Below are 13,349 nucleotides of genomic sequence, written 5' to 3' on the forward strand. Positions count from 1 at the left end.
GTTGTTGACAAAAGCTGAGAATCTACGTCATTGCAACCAGAATGTCCACACAACTTAAATACACACAAATGAATACCAACACCAAACACAACACAAATGTGAAATGAGATAATTAAGCATCTAGATATTGACATCTATGTAGTTATCATATCTGATAATGCTACATCTGGATAAGGCCTTGAGTCTGTCCCACTCTGTTTTTCCAAAGCCTGCACAGAGAGTATGCTGTTTTTGAATCTCATAGCTTTTTGGTGTTTACCTTTGGGCATGTTTGTAGCAGCATAATTTATTCTAGCATGCCAGAGTTTGTGTACAGAGTCCCTTATCCAGTGACCCTAAAGGTCACTGCAGTAAAACTGCAGGCTATGATTACTCAACACACTTTCACTGAGTCCAACATCTTCAAATCATATTTCCTGGAGAGAGCTGCTGTGCTTCTAAGCAACTATCATCATCCAAGTGTTTACTATGGGTGGGTTCTGCTTAGGACAGATGTCAACTTTTGCATTTAAAGTTGAATGGGTAGAGGTAACAGGTAATATATTTAGTAACAGAAATTAGTTTGCAGACATATCTATGTTATTATACACAAATGTATTAGATAGATAGATAGATAGATAGATAGATAGATGGATACTTTATTAATCCCGAGGGAAATGTATTATGTTGTATTGAAATGTAAATATTGCTGTATGCATCTTTTTTTACTAGCAGTTCAATTAAGTTCAGGAGCCAAAAAGACCCCTTGACCCTTACTACATATGATATATACAGTATGTCTTTGAGTTACAATTCAATGAAAATGCCGAAGCCTATGTTGTTACTAGGGCCCGTCTTAGCACAGTGGAGAAGGAGAGGAACTGACTGCATGTGACTGAATGTGAAAAATGCTGTCTTTGTCATCACCTCACAGTCAGCCACAACTCAGAGGCCTCTGCACAGAGAGACTCAGGGAAAAGTCCAACTGCCAGTTTTGAAGAAAAGTTATGAAGACAGAAAAGAGAAGACATAGTGTATCATGTTAAGACAGCAGTATGCATGCTACTTTTCTTTTCTTGAGTTTAGTCTTTTAAATAGCAGCACCTGCAACAATTTCCAATGTGTGCAGATATTTTCTCACCAAACAAATAGGCTATGGAGAGGACCTTAGAGAGATCTGATATAAATATATATACAGTATATATATATATATATATATATATATATTGATTTTGATGTTCCATTTGCTTTTATCTCTGCAAAGCACATTGAATTACCTCTATAAATGTGTAAATGACCTCTATACAAATAAATGTGCCATATAAATGTATTTAAGAATGCTGCAGAATGTTCCAATGATTTGAATGGGCCACCCCAACATTAGGAGGTCCCGATATTTCTTTATAAAGGCCTGAAACTTTACAGATCTGTTTGCGTGAAGAACTATTTTTAACAAAATCACTTAAAAAGAGATATTTTGCAGGAAGGTCTTTTACCATTTTTGCAATTGTAACCATGAGTATATAACCATATAATGTATAGCCCACTGGTCATTAACGAAAAATAAATCCTGACAGGACGAACAGGACCCCGACGTGCAGCAGAGGCTATACATTAGCCCTTCCAAACTTAGCTTGCTTTGCCTCCCTCTCACTCAGATGGTCCTGTGCCATACATCACTGGGGGAAAACACTAAGCAAGACCTCTTTGAAAATAATTGCGTACCTGGAGATCAACTGGTGGAGCAAGGTGCTAACAACACCAAGGACACTGGCTTGATACCCTGGGAGCTGTAGGTTGTACAATACAGTGTGTGTATGTGAAAACTAAATGAGCGGAAGGCTGTCAATCTCTGTCATCTCTGTCTGTCAAACACTGAGATCCACTGCTGTTCGTGTAACCCTGGCCAGTGGGAATAGAGCTGTGCATTAAGTAAACTCCCCGATGGCCAAAAAGACGTGCGATAGAAGTTAGCAACAGATGCTAGCATGCATATATTTTAGCCTCCTTGCTGGCATGCCTGCCTCCCGTGTCCGAGGGTGCGGGTTCGAGTCCAGTGCAGGACTGTGCTCCATACAATGCAGGGTTCAGTCATGCCGTGACCTAGAAGGGAGTGAGCGTGACGTGGTCAGCGATTACAGGCCCTGAGCTCAGGGGGTTCAGGCCCTGGGCTCTGTAAAGTGCCTTGAGACAATTTTATTGTTTTGGTGACATAAAATAATGAATTGAATTGAATTGAAATGAAATGAATTGGAATTAATTGAATTGAATTGAATTGAATTGAATTGAATTGAATTGAATTGAATTGAATTTAATTTAATTTAATGGAATGGAATGGAATTGAATTGAATTGAATTGAACTGAATACAGAGCTGTGGGGTGAGTAAACCTCCCTCCCCAAGGTCTTGAGAGATGCTCTAGTGACAGACGCTAGCATCCATGGGTTTTAGCCTCTTTGCTAGCATGCCTGCCTCCTGTGTCCAAGAGAGAAGCTTACAGTAGGATTAGCATTAGCACTCATGTAGGAATACCACCTTTTTCAGTGTAGCCTTCACTGAACTTATTGCGGATGGTTTACCTCCGTCACCCCAGGCCCGAGACTGGGCGTCTCTGCTTGAGTGGCTGCCATGGCCGCAGACAAGTAGATTTATGAGAGCACATCACTGATGACTGAGCTCCCAGTCGGTGACGAGTGCAACTTTCAGGTGCACGGCGGATATGAGACCTGTGAATCAGAGGTGTCATTGAGCTAGGCCATCCTGTCTGACAAGAGTTTACAGATCTATAAAGCATCTAGTACAACACGCCATGTCTGAACACGCTTTTCAGACAATTGGGGAACATGTGGTGATTATTAGATTGTGGTGTCCTGACCATAACTAATATATATCATAATAGATATTATATCATATGTCTAGTTATCCTCATTAACTCTTTATCAAAGATTGTAATCAATTTCGGTACTCTTTTGTTTTGGCTCAAGCCCAAAAGTCCAAACCCAGCCATATGGAAAGTCCATTTAAACTGGAAGAAGCCACCAGTGAAGGTGCTGTGAGTTATTTCCTCTCTCCTCTCCTCGCTGCTGTGTGTTGTAACCAGTTTTGACAGAGGCCTCGGATTTAAGGCTTTTAGTTTCACGAAGGCGAGAAATACATGAAATCAAATCAAGGTTTTTTTGCCCATCAAATTTCCCACCCCATAGTTATGTGTCGCCAAAATCCTCTATGTTGTTGTGAGAAACCACAATACCACAATAATATATAAATATCTCAGCTGAGTCCAGTCTTGCTGGGTCCGCATGCAATAACTCACAGCTAATGCTTCACCTCATGATTATGGCACAATATCGGCAGGGGGGGAGTTTTAAAAATGATTGAATTGGACTTCCTCCAGTGACGGGAATTAAGGAAATTAAGTGGTCAGGGCAGAAACAAAAATGCATTATACTGCTCCAGAAGGCGAGAGAGGGGGGGGATCTATGAGAGAGCAAGAGCTCAGGGAAGTGAAAGATAGCAAGTGAATGTGCAGGTATGAGAAAATAGGTGGCGGGGATTATAATAGGTTTGTGATTTGTTTGTTCATCGCAGGTCTGCTTTAAATGCTCCGGCTTTTCTGGGTATAGCTGTTCTCATGTGTACTTAAGCACTGCTTTAGCACACAGTTTAGTTGTCTGGGTGCCTTTTTTGGCAGCCTTTTACGTTCATAAAGACATTTTTGTACTGAATCGCCTATTCATAAACCTGCCCTAGGAAGCAAGAAGGAACTTGGTTTGCTACATTAGCACCTTGACTTCATAATAAAGAGAAGTTTCTCAATGTATACACAACCTTTTAAAGATACATTTAAATTAAATAGAAATAATAAACAAAAAAATAAGTAATAAAAAAATGGAAAGGGAAAACATTACTTAGCTCTAAAGCTCTAAATCTCAGTCCTATACATTTGTCTACTTAGGGACACCTAACAGAATTTGGTTGGGAAAACTTGCTACAGTTACGTCACACTGGAGTGACGTTAAACAATGAATACAACCCTTTAAAAAGTAAAGAAAGAGAAAAAATGAGATTTTTGCCACAAGCCACTGGTGTTAGTCATGAGTGTACCATGAGTGATGTTTAAAAGAACCCTCGGTGTGAACCTTAAAGCCTTCTTCATCTTTAAAAGAACCCTCATTGAGAACCTTAAAGCTCTCTTCATCTTTATAAGAACCCTCATTGAGAACCCTAAAGCTCTCTTCATCTTTAAAATAACCTTCTTTGAGAACCCTAAAACTCTCTACATTTTTAAAAGAAACCTCATTATGAACCCTAAAGCTCTCTTCATCTTTAAAAGAAACCCTCATTGAGAACCCTAAAGCTCTCTTCATCTTTAAAAGAACCCTTATTGAGAACCCTAAAGCTCTCTTCATCTTTAAAAGAACCCTTATTGAGAACCCTAAAGCTCTCTTCATCTTCCGTTCTCTCTCTCCCATGTAGAGCCAGGCCCACTGTTAATCACTTAAACGTAAGCAGCATTACAAAGCCACACACTTCACAGGGGCATACATAAACATTAGCCTTGCCCCAGTCTGAAGAGACAACAGCAGCCCTGCCGGCTAAATGGCTTCGCACATACAGTCATGTGTGCTGGGTTGTGTGTGTATATCACAGGCCATGATATGAGTCAGTGACAATCATGTGTGCTGACTGCATATAGCATGACGCATTGCTATAACGACCTCCTGTGCTTCCCCTCGCCTTGCAACATGTCCATGTCATGGAAAGTGTGAGCGTGACCAAACGTGTGCTGCGCTCCATGGCGCCCCCTGGAGAATCCAGGCACTAACTGCAGCTGAGGAGCTTTCACCTTGGCCAGCCAGGGCTGAAGGTCATGACTCAATTTGACCACATCCCCTGATGAGATCACAGCCCTTTTTTCCCCCACCCATCACCGTGGTAAGGGAATGTAGGTTACAACGCCGGATTCAATACTACAATTTCCATTTCAGCCCAGATGTAGCCATTCCCCGTGACCTCGACATGGTAGCTGACTCAAAAACACCTGTCCCTGATCAAGCATAGATTGGGATTCAGAGTCAGTTATGTAATCTGAATAATGACAGTCCACACAATTAATTAGGATGAATGGCGCATTGGCCAAACCTGTCTGCGCGATGGACTGATTAAAACCCTTCAAAGCTGGTCTTGTAATTGAAACTGCATTTAAAGCCCTCGCCATCCATGCAACAATGAGTCATCACGAGGGCTGTTGCTAAATTTGTCTCCATCTCCATCTCACAAACACGCGGAACCTAAAAGCAGTACCAAAACAAAGCGTGTTTTATCTGTTACAAATTCACTAGGTATTGTTGAAAAAACTGTTTTCATTTTTAAAAGGTCGGTTTGATGATACACCGGAGACATTAGCTCTGTAATTGTCTTAAAGGTGTAGTGTACAACCAATGCCTCTAGACTCCCGGTATCTCTATGTTTTTTGTCTTTTTAGTTGCATGTGTTTGCATTTTCTGGCCCTGAAATGTAATGTATAGAACCCCTTTTGAGAATCTGTAACTCCACTAAGGTGGTATGATTTCTTGCATGACTGAGTACCTGACTCAGTGACTGACTTGTTGACTGACTGGTTTAATTAATTGCTTTATTGTCCATGTGATGAAAAGAGACAGTCATCATCAGTTTTACAATAAGATTTTCACTGAAAAAAAAAACACTTTTTGCAAGAATGGTTTAAAGATTAACTTTTCTAATCTCCTCAGAAGCAAATCAATCAACCAGTCAATATCAGTCAGTCTATCACCACAAAGGTCTATGTCACCACACAAGTACGTCATGAATAACAAAACATGACAGTCAAGGAAGGAAGATGACCTGAAAGAATCACGTGTTTTTAGTTTTTTTGGAACTTAATGTGTATTGATCCAAGGTAGTCAGCACAAGACAATCAAAAGAAAAGAGTTCTAGTTACATTAACATCCATTACAGACACAGCAAATGGAAAACTCCTCAGCACACATATCCATACATATAACACAAAAGAAAAACATAGACCAAAAACAAAGACAAAAAAAAAAAGGCAAACATTGGTTTTAAAAAATAGATACAAATTCAGTGTGAAAACATCCAGTCACGTGTTTGAACTGTACGGTTGCATGAGTTTTACTGCAACACAGAACCCAGCCTAGTCTGCTGCTCCACAAACAAGCCTGAATGGATAGATATTCTCCGCAGGTCCCAGCGCAGCACGACTACCCCTACGCACTGTATGGTAATGGCCCAGACCGCAGTTGAACGGCGTCCAGGAGGGTATCCTCTGATTGGCCTTTAAAAAGGATTCCCCATGCGGTCCATTGGAGGAAGACTAAATATGAGCGTATGACCTTGATAAAGAGGGAGTTTGATTAAAAACAAGGCAGACTATGAACCGTTGTCAGCGCAGCAACTGGCACTGCTGCTACTGCTACTGTTACTGCTACTGCTGCAGAGGTGGAGAGACGGTAATGACTACTGAGTACTGTAGCTGCAGTAGTGTGGCTGCAGTCTTTTTTTTTTTAGGATGCTGCACCTTACTCCTTCTCTCGCCAACACCCCCTCCCCTCCCCTCAACCCCCCCCCCCCCCCCCTCCCCTTATCTCTCCTCTCCTCCACTCCTCTCCCTCTGCCCCCCCCACTCCCCTCTCCTCCCCACCTCTCCCTCTGCCCCCCCCCACACACTCCCTTCTACTCCCCTCCCCTTCCCTCCCGGCTTCCCACGCAAAGGTCGCTGAGTGCACGGTGGCAGTAAACAGGGGAAGAGAATCACTGGCTTTTTAAAAACCTTCACCAGGCTGCCACTGCTGCCTGCATCATTACGCCCCCCTCCGCCTCCACCACACACACACACACACACACACACACACACTGCTGTCCAGTCTGCCTGCTAGCGCTCCCGCCCCCCCCTGCCCCACACACACACACACACACCACAACCACCACAGCCCCTGTGTCTCTGTGCGAGATTAATCAATGCGCATATCCGTCCGCCGCCTAAGAGTAATTAATTGCGCTAAAGGGCAATAAGCAACGGATCTCTCTCAGGCCCTGGAGATCCAGCCCACAGCTCTGCCCTTGCATGCTCATTAGAGGCACTGCGTCGCTGGGCGAACCGCCTCAGTGCACCTGCTTGGAGCACATCGGCTGGGTGTAGGCGACAGTGGTACAGTGGTAGAGAAGTTGTTTAGTAATCAGAAGGTTGCTAGTTCGATTCCCTGTCGAAGCGTCCTTGAGCAAGACACTGAACCCCTAATTGCTCCTGATGTGCAGTGTGCCATCAGTGAAAATGTAAAATGTGTATACATTGTAAGTCGCACATATGTAAGTCGCTTTGGATAAAAGCGTCTGCTAAATGACTAAATGTAAATGTAGGCCTTCGTATAAAATGTGCGTAGACCACTGTGTAAAGCTGTGACGTAAACCTGTGGGTCTGGTGGTCCCTGCATCGTGGTGGAAAAGTGAACCACAGTACCGAAGCAGTGGGCCTTTCCTGGAAACATTCGAGCTGTTTGAAAGTCCAACAAAAGGAACCTTGTGTGTCTATAAGAAACCGGCACCCAGAATCCTCTGCTCTGTTCTGCACCACCTGGAGTGAGAGAGAGAGAGAGAGAGAGAGAGAAAGAGAGAAAGAGAGAGAGAGAGAGAGAAAGAGGAGAGAGAAGAGAGGGAGAAGAGAGAGAAAGAGAGAGAGAGAGAGTTGGTGCGAATTCCAGCCAGAAGCTCACTGAAGGGTGGCAGGCCTGTGTATGACTTTCAAGGACAAACACTGGGGGCCCAAAATTTGATCGATGCGCACTGTGGGTTCTTATGTGCAATTGCGTAAAACTATTCATGGGTCATTTCATAACAGGCGCACAGACCTAAGCAGGCCAACCAACGCCTCATTTGTGTGTGTCTGATCAAAAATAACTTGTAACTTATAACATAGACTATAACTATAATGTGTGACAAAGTGTAGTAAAGGCAGTGGAGGTCGGAGTGGAAAGCTTCGACTCCCAACCCGTCTCCGCTGGACCCATATCTGCCCAGGACGTCTTCTGTCTGTCCCGGTTCTTCATACCTCACTGGACTAATCGATCGCACTCCTGATTAGATGAGCCCACTTGATCCAGCTAATCAAGATCATTTAAAGCAGTGACTCAGCCTGGGAGCAGATAGAAGGCGGTCAGTGCTGGGGAGGGCGGTCAGTGCTGGGGAGGACGGTCAGTGCTGGGGAGGGCGGTCAGTGCTGGGGAGGGCGGTCAGTACTGGGGAGGGCGGTCAGTACTGGGGAGGGCGGTCAGTGCTGGGGAGGGCGGGGAGGGCGGTCAGTACTGGGGAGGGCGGTCAGTGCTGGGGAGGGCGGTCAGTGCTGGGGAGGGCGGTCAGTGCTGGGGAGGGCGGGGAGGGCGGTCAGTACTGGGGAGGGCGGTCAGTGCTGGGGAGGGCGGTCAGTGCTGGGGAGGGCGGTCAGTGCTGGGGAGGGCGGTCAGTGGGGGGGAGGGCGGTCAGTGCTGGGGAGGGCGGTCAGTGCTGGGGAGGGCGGGGAGGGCGGTCAGTGCTGGGGAGGGCGGTCAGTGGCGGGGAGGGCGGTCAGTGCTGGGGAGGGCGGGGAGGGCGGGGAGGGCGGTCAGTGCTGGGGAGGGCGGTCAGTGCTGGGGAGGGCGGTCAGTGCTGGGGAGGGCGGTCAGTACTGGGGAGGGCGGTCAGTGGCGGGGAGGACGGTCAGTACTGGGGAGGGCGGTCAGTACTGGGGAGGGGGGCGGTCAGTACTGGGGAGGGCGATCAGTGCTGGGGAGGGCGGTCAGTACTGGGGAGGGCGGTCAGTGCTGGGGAGGGCGGTCAGTACTGGGGAGGGCGGTCAGTGGGGGGAGGGGGGAGGGCGGTCAGTACTGGGGAGGGCGGTCAGTACTGGGGAGGGCGCTAGGGTGACCAAGGTGCAAACAGACCAAATGTGGGACGGGGAGTAAGGGTCTGTGGGACATGTTACCAATGCCAGGAGGTGACCTAAAACTAGTATAATGGCTATTTAACTGAATAAGAAACCACCTGATTACCCTAGTGGGAGGGAGGAGAGAGGCAGGGAGGGGCAGAAGTAGGACTGAGACCACCTGCCCTACAGGAATGTTAAAGTGGAACTTGTGATATTTCAAAAGTACATGCCTCAAACAGGTGCAGTGACAATGCTTCTGAGTGAGTACATAAATTCTTCACAATTCATTCAATCAATCAATCAATCAATCAAACTGTATTTATACGGCGCATTTCATACCAGGAGGTAACAAAATGCGCTTCACAGAAGGAAAAAGGGAGGGGGTTACAAACACTCTGGAGATAAATAAACAGGAAATGACGTACTAACCACACTGGCACCGTAAAGGACTGCTCAGTATGGTTATCGTCCAACTAAGAGACAGCTGCTGGGGGGGTGGGGGGGTGTCGGGGTTAACAAACACTTGTAAAGACATACAGATTTTATAGAGATAAATAAACAGGAAATGATTTACTAGCAACACTGGCACCGTAAAGGACTGCTCAGTATGGTTATCGTCCAACTAAGAGACAGCTGCTGGAGAGAGTACAACACTGAGTCTGAATCATGTAAGCCAAATTGTCTGGGGTGATTATAAATACAATAGTTGTGGTTTAATTAAAGGGCATTGAAGATGTCTGTAGCTGATTAATCCAAGCTAACCAGTGTTGCATTGCAGCAGCTCAGAAGGCTTTAAGGCTCTGTAGTGCCCCTGCTGTCTTGGAGTATACTACTGGTTTGTCAAGTCTGAAGGCTAACACAGATGTAAAGGTAGGATCATCCACAGCCATATCATTTCAGGACAACAGTTAATTTTTATAAAACCAAGAATTTCGTAACACTGCAACAGAAGGCCTTTGGGGGATTTCTGAGGTCAGGGCACTGAAATCCACTGACTTGTAGGTGAATTTGGATTTTAATAATCTCCTCTAAAGTGGCTTAACTCCAAACGTTTTCTTTTCTGGGCTATAAACAAATTAACAATAATGATATATGGCAATGTGGGGAATCAGCAGAGTTTCCCTTTAAGTGTTCAATATTGTACTTCAGCCCGAGTGGCAAAAGGCATTTATCTGAGTCGGCAGGCCCTGTGCCATCTACAATCTCAACACTGCTGTCGCTGGGCAAAAGCACTGCCATGGCCCAAGACAACAGGCTGCTGTGGGCAGTAGTCCTCCATCGTCAGTGTTGGGAAGTGCGCCCGCCTGTTGTTGTGTACTCGTTTTACTAGACACTGCTGTTAAATTAAGTTGGACCTCTGTTCGTTGTGTATTGGATTATTTATCTTATTTGTTATATGTCTGTTTAGTTGTGCTTTAAATTATTTTGAATGCTATTTATTGCATGTGACACTTCTGAAAATGAATCTCCCATCAGGGACGCATGAAGTGAATCATAATATTAACTAGTAGGGTGTGGCCAGAACTCAAATATTTTTTTGCTTGGATTATTTCATTATTATTATTATTATTATATAAAATAATAATAATCTGGAAACTTTCAAATGAGAAACAACTGGTCAGATACATGTCTGTATTACTAGTATATGAGGAGTGGTGTTGGTCATTTTTCTAATACCAAAAATCAGTCAGAGAAAGATCAATCAGGAAACGGGCTCAAGGGAAAGAGGAAGATTTCAATCAGCAGATTCACCCGTGTCTCTGATTAGACATTGAAACAGTCCAAGTTTAAGTATCTTAAACAGCAGAATGGGTGTCAACCAATAGCCCCGACCCTCCATGAATATGAATCAGTCTTCTCACTTTGATACGGGAACTGCCACAATGTTGGTTCACGGGGGAAGTTGAAGGATCCAGCTGTGAGCAAATGTTTCAGAGGCCTGTATTCATGGGTGGGGGTATAAGGAATACAATGACACTTCAGTGGTTTATACCATGTTAATATAACACTCATTTACCACACCCTTAAGACCTAAATGGAGTGTACATGTGTATCCAAACCATCCAACAAAAGACATGAAATACAGCTAATCTGAAAATGCTAGCCTTCTGCTCTTTTTCAGAATGCAGAGCGGTAAGTGGTGTTACAGTTCCGTGTCCTCTTGCCGTGCTCCAGATACCTAGTACTGCTAACAGTTTAGCAGAAACTATATTCATCTAAAAACCTGATGCAGTGGCCAGGATTTTTGCTTTTCTGTGGGGGTGTATTTGCTATTTAGTCAGTATTTTACAGTCACCTACAAGTACCTTCATTGCCAACGACCGCTTGTACGGTCAATCTTTTGAAAGTGTACCACCTGGTGGCCAAAATATACACTGTTTTTTTACCACCATGTTGGTTGGGTGGAGCTATCACACAGAAGGGAACTGTAACGTATACCCCTCTCATAGTCTTGAATGAGCAGCTTGTGCTCATATAGGGGAACTGGATTTACCAGCTATAGAAAATAAGAACAAAAAGTTTAAAGGGTGTGATTTAAAATGACCCGTTCCAGTGCTAGGGCGATTTATTTCAGATTACCAGTGCAGTTGATTTCAGATTATCAGTGACATCAGATCAACATAATGATTACTGCAGAAACACAACATTATAACTGCATATAAAACAGTGTATTGAATCATAATTCTAAAAAAAAGGACATTCTCATACTAATTACTGGGGAAAATAAAGTTTGTAATGGAACCTTTAAATGGACTATTCACCAGAAGCCACAAACTCTCCATAAAAATGATGGCTTTTTGATTTTATAGACATTTTTTGGGGTAAATAAACAATGATCTATTGCTATGACAACTACATACTAAACAAAAGAATACATATGGAATAACATACAGTATTCTAAGATCAGACTTTTTCTCATTGGGATCACTGGGCTAGATCTTTCCTGGGAACTTACAGTTGCTGAGGGTGGCAAACACCAGTGCAGTATACGCATACTGGCCGATGTTGCGGTTAAGTGCCTTTCTAGATAAGGGCTCTGTCGCGAGCATAATGGAATACAAGGAGCCAGTCTTTAGGAACCTGGCAAGATGCCAGCCCGCCCCTTGCTTCTATGTGTGCATTAGACAATGTGTGCATCTGACAAAAACAATTCTCCTTCAGCGTGCTCTGCACACCAAGCTGAGGCCCTCGGTGACAATGGGGCAACCACGCCAACCATCTCGCACAGGGGGTCAGGGGGGTGCATTTGAGGCAAGCTTGACTGACTTTGAAAGGAGGTGTTGGGTAGATGCTAATTCTGCACTCTATCTGATCAGACAAACCTTTGAACAAATTCATGATGTACAATAAGCTTGTCACCTCTGTTTTGCACAGCATTTGTCTCATTTTACACTGCAGGTAATTAGTGGACTTTATAGACGTGTTCATTTGCGCTGTGCCACCCGGTCAAGTGTGCTTACCCAAATAATATTGACACACGTTTCTTTTCAGGAAACAGGAAACATAAAAATGTGTTACAATGTACTTAAATTCACACAAACTTTCCCTGAAACTCGTAAGGAGCCTACATTTGTAAACATGCTTGCTTAGTTAATGGTTAATTAGTAGTCAACCCCTTAATTATCCTGGAATCCATAGGCTATGCAGATCTACTTACTATTATTTAAAAAAACTGCCTATAAAATGAAAGGCATGTTTCACAGTGTGTTTGCATAATTGTAAATAGCAGTCTGTAGTCTGTAGTTAAAGTGCCCTCAGGCTAACCCACAGTGATGCAGCCCTGAAAGTAAACAGTATGAGCCTCACTTTCTTTTTCAAGCATTTCATTGCATTTGTTTATAACACCTTGAACCAAGGAATTTGGATGTGCAGTCTGCAATCCTTTCACTTGGAGATGATGGTATTAACCTGCTTTCTGTAGACAAGCACCAGCATCAAACTCAAACTCTCAACTTCGGGCACGGGAGGCAGGTGTGCTAACAAGGAGGCTAAAACCCATGGGTGCTAGCTTCTGTCACTAGCATGTCTCTTAATGTGTCTCTTACTCACTGCACACACACACACACACACACACACACACACACACACACACACACACACAGACACACACACACACACACACAGACACACACACACACACACACACACACACACACACACACACACACCTGTCTCCAGCATGTCTCTTAATGTGTCAGGGAGCGAGGTTCTCACTGCACACAGACACACACACACACACACAGACACACACACACACACAGACACAGACAGACACACACACACACACACACACACACACACACACACACACACACACACACAGACACACACACACACACACACACACACACACACACACACACACACACACACACACACACACACACACACACACACACACACACACACACACACACACACCTGTCTCCAGC

Source organism: Clupea harengus, chromosome 1 (genome assembly GCF_900700415.2).
Source record: "Clupea harengus chromosome 1, Ch_v2.0.2, whole genome shotgun sequence".
Taxonomy (NCBI): Eukaryota; Metazoa; Chordata; class Actinopteri; order Clupeiformes; family Clupeidae; genus Clupea; species Clupea harengus.